Source organism: Mytilus californianus, unplaced genomic scaffold (assembly GCF_021869535.1).
Source record: "Mytilus californianus isolate M0D057914Y unplaced genomic scaffold, xbMytCali1.0.p SCAF_91, whole genome shotgun sequence".
NCBI classification, from domain to species: Eukaryota; Metazoa; Mollusca; class Bivalvia; order Mytilida; family Mytilidae; genus Mytilus; species Mytilus californianus.
This window is the reverse complement of record NW_026262747.1, coordinates 75991-82739: the sequence shown is the minus strand read 5'-3', so window position 1 is coordinate 82739 and position 6749 is coordinate 75991. Positions and strand designations below refer to the sequence as shown.

The 6749-nt window shown below is 32.5% G+C and overlaps 1 long non-coding RNA gene across 1 annotated transcript; it reads right to left on the bottom strand.

The window, feature by feature from the left end:
• Positions 1-2064: 2064 nt before the first annotated feature.
• Positions 2065-5463, bottom strand: LOC127717225 (uncharacterized). The gene is made up of 3 exons (XR_007989151.1): positions 5357-5463; positions 4022-4122; positions 2065-2382 (listed from the first exon to the last, which is right to left on the bottom strand). It is a non-coding gene; the product is annotated as an uncharacterized LOC127717225 (long non-coding RNA).
• Between the last annotated feature and the right edge of the window lie 1286 nt (positions 5464-6749).

The window sequence follows — 6749 nt, the reverse complement described above, 5'->3', positions numbered from 1 at the left end:
TTTCCTGAAAATATCTATTACTTGTACTGCTGAAATTTTTGTATATGATTTAATTTTTACATCTAGATATGGTGAGTTTGAATTAGTAACTTAATTTCAAAAGTTTTAATGTGAACCAAATGATTACATTACATGTATGTTTCAGAAGAATCCGTTATTTTGATTGGATAACAACGCTTGTTCGTCATACTAGAATTCACCTTCATAGCCCAAAAGTTCATAATGACACGTGCTATCCCAAAAAAGTGCACAGGTTATTTAAAGAAATGACAAAAATAGATTGTCCATTGTCATAGCGAAAAAATGTAATTATAAATATTGAATGCTTCTTTTACTAATTTCATATGGTTGTAAAAGCGTTGACCATGCGCACATTTTTAGAATGAAGCGCTTCCACGCTTCGTACAAAATGTACTTCAGTCAAAGCTTTTACACCCCAATGAATTTACTTTTACACCCCAATGATTTACTTTTACACCCCAATAAATTTACAAAAAAAAGCATTCCATTCTTAAATGAAACTGTTTACAGAGATCTCCCCTATTGATAATTGGATTTAAACATTTTTAACTTCACTTGTCCTATTTTCTCAGTTATTTTTATTCACTGGGACCTTTTAATTTCTTCTATTAAAGAGAAATCCCATCACTACCTGAGTAAAAAAATATCCTTCATGTAGATGAAAGTGCATATATCAACTAAAATAAACAGTTGCGCCATGAGCGCATGATACGCCCGTCGTCTTGTGTGTGAATTTTTATGCAATAAGCATAAATAGTTTCTGACATACGGCGTGACATGCGAAAACCCCCTTCTTTTTTTTTACAAAAAACTCAATATCTCTAAAACTAAATTTTGAATCAAAACCAATAAATTACACAGATCTTTAGATTAATATAACTAAGAAGTGTGTAAAATTTTATGCAATAATCATAAATCGTTTTTGAGATACGGCGCGACATGTGAAAAACCCCTCCCCCTTTTTTTACAAAATACTCAATAACTCAAAAATAAAATTTTGAATCAAAACCAAAAAGTATACAGATCTTTAGATTAATATAACTAAGAAGTGTGTAAAATTTTAAGCAATAATCATAAATTGTTTTTGAGATACGGCGCGACATGTGAAAAATCCCTCCCCCTTTTTTTACAAAATACTCAATAACTCAAAAATAAAATTTTGAATATCACCAAAAAGTATACAGATCTTAAGATAAATATAACTAAGAAGTTTTAAGCAATAATCATAAACTGTTTTTGAGATACGGCGTGACATGTGAAAAAAAACACACACCTGTTTTAGTTACTAAGTCCTGTAACTCAAAAAGTTTTAATCTTATTTTCACCAAAAAGTATACAGATCGTTTGACCATCATAAGAAACAACTATGTTAAGTTTCATGAAATTTGGATAAGTCATTCTCAAGTTACAGTGCGACATGTTTACGCCGGACAGACAGACGGACGGACACCAGACATTTGTATACCATAATACGTCCCGTCAAAAATTGATGGGCGTATAAAAAACTGCATGAGTGCATGTTGTATTTATTCAATATTATATTTTCAATCTGTTCAATGTTAATAATTAAAAAAAAATGCAGATTCACTGGTTTGATACCAAGATAAATTCCTGCTACACATTGAAATAACCATGCACTGTTATTTTAAGAAGAAAAAACAGCATTTAATGATGTTCAATTGCTGTCCTCAACTTTTATAATGTACAAAAAATGAATGTATACCAGTTCATTATTTTATTTCTCTTTACATTTGTAGTGTTTATACCAACCTTTCACACTCTACAGATGCATATACTTGATGTGTATTTTCAAATTCCTAAAAAACATAATAATAAGTGTCAATGACAATATAGGATGTAGTTGCCATGTCTAAACAGATGACTGAATCTGAGCTAAAGAAGTCATATACAGTTATAAAAATATTAGATACATGTGTGAACAAAGGTTTTCTTACATAATGTGTTTAAATTTAAAATGTGTTACTTGTTTAAGGCAAGATCCACAACTTTCGTTCATATATATTCAGAATTGTTACACTTAACATGCAATGATAACATTTTAATTCAATTATACAACGTACAACATGTCAGAGTAGCTGTACTTTATTGACTTAAAATAACCTTATTCCTGTGTCATTTGGTCTCTCAGAAGTGGAAATAACATTTCTTCATTAAATCTACATTATTACCTGGGAATAAAACTGAACAACAGTTCCACACTCTCCATTTGTGCCATTCTGAACGTTGTCACCAATATATATTCTTTCTGAAGATGAATTTTTTGCCATCAAAGACTTTATTTCAGTCTTCCACTTGCTTCCACTACTTTGACCTTCAAAAAAGTTGCTTTGTCTGGGAAATCTATTTTTGAAAGAAAAAAAATGTTATTATAAAGGGGCCATCATCAGAGGAGGAATGGAAGATTAATGTTTGCACCCTTTTAATAAAGATACAGTAACTGTGATAACCGGTGGTTAAGAGTTAACCTGAGCTGTTCAGTAAACAGGCTGTTCCGTTAATTGGCGGTACAGTTATCAGGTAGATCAGATATATATCAGGTGGATAAATATGAATCTTGTTGATATCTAAACAGGTTCAATTATCCTGTCAGTGAAAAATCCCGATGGGATGTTCAATGGTTACACATGTTACAGTACCTAATCTTTATTAAGCTAATGTACATGTTACAGTTAACATTTTGACATGTTACGGTAAACATTTTGACATGATACGGTAAACTTTTTGACATGATACGGTAAACATGTGACCTGATGATATAACTCAAATTTGGGCTTGAGCATTGGGTATAGGATGTTTTAATTATTGATGAAGTACATGGTAGTCACTAAGTCTTGATCTTTGGCTTATGATCAGGGGTCGAATTTAAGCTTTTATGTATACTGGCCAGCCGGACCAGTGGACTGAATAATCTACTGGTCCGGGTGCAAATCTACTGGTCCTGCAAAAATGACATTAATTTGACAAACACTAATATAAATGATAGATATTTACTTTTATTTTCGTGCTTTCTTTTACATATGTTAGACAAGAAAAAGAGAGAATCTCCATCCTGATTTTGATAATGGCTTTGATAATCTCAATGATTTTCTTTATCAAAATCAGTATCAAGAACAGAAAAAATGTCAACATTGTCTTCCATATCATCACAATCCTCACGACGACCATAGGGCGCCTGACTGGGTTGTCTGGAGCGCTGCCCAGAAATGCCACATTTGAATAGCCGGGACAAATTTTTCACTTATTTAATTCACTACATTGCGATCGACTATATAATTTAACAATTCACGATCTTTTTCCAAGGATTTTTTATATTAACCTTTCCTTTTGTCAATTTCTTAAACTTTATTCCAATCTTCCTCTTGAAAGACACTTTTTTATTTTTTTGTCGAGATGTCCTTCCAAAAATTTCCACATTTAGTACCGCCAGTACAGTGTAATTGATTTTGCAGGTAAAATTGTTTGCAAACAAACCGATTTTGGGATGCAATCGGAGTTTTATCGACAAATTTCTACTGGTCCGCCGGACCACCAGCTGACAAAATCGACTGGTCCAAAGCAAATTCTACTGGTCTCGGTCCACCAGACCAGCGCCAATTTTGACCCCTGCTTATGATACATCTAAATATCAAGACTTGAAACAGTATATTACATGGTAGTTTACCAGTATTTCATTTCAAGCTTTGCCCAACTAAATCTTGATAATTGTAAAGAAAATCTGTACATATTTCAATATTTTTAAAATTCTTAACTTTCTTTTCTATAAATAAATAAAAAATTTCAAAGAACCATTTAATTGTTTGTGACTGTTGAGTATTTTTCTATTATAGCCATTATCTTTGACTCATGAGTTTGAATGTCCCTTTGGTATCTTTCACCTCTCTTTTAGACTTAAGATAACACTTAAATAACTTAAAGCTGATGAAACAATTAAGTGGTAGGCTGGTATAAAGAATAATAGAAAAATAACATTATGAACTACCTTTGTAACTGTATTGCTGTGTTTTTCTTTGAAAGCTGCATTTCAATTATACTAGATGGCTTTATGTAAAAGATGTCTTTGTCGGTATCTTTATTAGAAGACTGAAAGAAAAACATTAAAGTTTGTCTTTAATCAATATAAATTGCCTCTCCTGGTCCCTATATTAATTTCCAAACCCTTATTAGAAGACTGAAAGAAATAACATTAAAGTTTGTCTTTAAACAATATACAATTATGGCCCGTTGAAAAGGTGAATATCCAAAATTGTCAACACAAGAAGGTTATTTCAATGAGGGCGCAGCCCGAAGTGAAATAACTTTTAAGGGTTGACGATTTTGGATATTCATGGATTCTAAGGGCCACAATTGTTTTATGATATACCGAACTAACAGTGGAAGGGCATTTAGAACACTTACTATCTTCTTTACATAACAAACACAAGCTGAGGTTTGAAAATACATTTGTGTTCTGGAATTTCTCGAATGTACAACAAAGGTAGAATCTTTTTGTAAAATATTGATGGCCCTGAAAAGGACCGTTTATAAGAGATATCATTGGCTGCTGGCACTCTATTCATGTCCAAAGCCTTATTTCCTCGTCTCTCGATAGGCTGTCAGTGTAACGTGAACGATGCCATTTTGTTTATTTACGTCTGTGACGTCATTTTCATGGGAGATAACTCAAGTGCAAATCTAGACACTCAAAAGGTTATTCGCCGGTGAATGATAGGGTCATTCATTGCTGGTGTAAATTTTAATGGTTATTCGTCCCCCTTGCAATTAAATGAAAATTAACTGAATTATTCCATGTCACGTGATAAGGTGTTACCCAATAGAATTGTTTGTAATATATGTAAGGTATAATAATATAAATTGCCTCTCCTGGTCCCTATATTAATTTCCAAACCCTATCATTTTATAATCTATCCATTATTATAATTCAAACAAGGAAACTAACTGCACAATTCATGCACAAAGCAATAAACCAAAAAAAATGACAAATATGGCATAATTATATTCATCTTACAGCTTTGTAAGATATTGAAAAGTTCTCTGAAATTCTTAGTATCATAATTTTCTGGTTTTTTGTTGAAAATTTTGCATGGTCATATTAGCAATTTGTGATTGTGCTATGGAATTTTCTCTTTCTGACTTTTCGATGTTCATCTAAAATTTGTAGTGGTAAAATCATGGCAATTTTTTTTTAAATAAGTAATACATTGTACATTATAACATACATACATTTGTAGGGAAAATTTCATTACTATCCATTTTCAATTAAAAGTATTCTAAAAATAGCAAATTTGTCAAAACAGCTAGATTACATGTATCTTACCACTGATGGTTTAAGTTCTAATCCTTCAATGTCAAGATTCCATATCTTATGGAATGGAGGAATACTCTTTATATTGTCTTCAACTACTACTCTGATTATGTGTAAAATAAACTTTAAAAGTTCTTGATCCTAAAAATAGAAAGTTTTGCAATGTACACCATTGTTCCAGGTTTGGCGAAGGGTTTGGTTAACCAGCAACTTCCTGTATGTGGAAGTCTGCATGCATGTAGTTCACAATTTTAGTGGTCATCTTTTTTGGCTGTTAAATTATACATCATATTTGTTTTTCATTTTTAATATTTTGTACAGTATAAATTAAATCAGGCCATTAATTTTCTTTTTTCTATTGTTTATTATTTGTCATTTCTGGGCCTTCTATCATGATATAGCTTACTTTGATGCATTAGTTTTACTCATAGTTGAAGGTTGTGCTTAGACAAGTAGTTGTTGTCATTTAATTATCACTATCAGGATGAGTTCATAGTCTCATTGGCAATCATACCACATCTTCTTAAAGTCATATGAAACGAATTACTGGTGAAAAATAATATTTATCCAATTCTTGAAATGCATTTATATATCATAAAGAAACTTCAGTGCAAGATTTTTTCATATTTTTATGCATCCATATAAAGTGTATTTTTGGAAATTGATACCCCGGGGGGGTTAAATCCTATATTTTTAGTGGTACGAGTGTGCCGCAAAACAGGGTCGCTTTTTAATGCCCTGCTGGTTAGAACAGGGTCCCTTTTCATGTCCTGCTGGTTAGAACAGAGTCATTTTCTTGGGCGTGTCTAGAACAGGGTATGTTTTTCAATATATCTGTTTAGAACAGGGTATATTTTTCAATGTTTTCTAGTTAGAACAGGGTATGATTTGGCAAGTGCTGTCGGCACAGTTATAGCCGAAAGGATAGTCAGTAACCCCCCCGGGATTGATACTAATTTGCTTGACCGGACACCATGATTGCAAGATTGAAGATTGCAATATATATGATAATAAAAGCGCTTACTATACAGTGATATTTTGATCCACGTAACACGTAGAGCAGTAGCTCTAGCCTGTTGGCGAAAGGGAAGTAGTCGTCTGTAAAAATCTCTGAGTCATCGAGTTCCTGTTTAGTTGCACTGTCACTGTCAATGTTGAAGTTCTCTTGCCACACATCATTTGTCTCTGTACTTTGTTCTTCTTCACAAAACTGCAATAAACCTATTACATCTTTATGCTTTTTTGTTTCTAGATGTTTGCAGTAATTGCTCTGTTTTTCTGTTGAAAATTCGCAAGGATTACACTGAAACATTTCAAATGCAGAATCAGAAGCAGAATGCTCGTGCAGTGATCAGGTGATTGAAGCGCTTGTAAAAGCTCTTTAGAACACGTCGATTCAAACGTT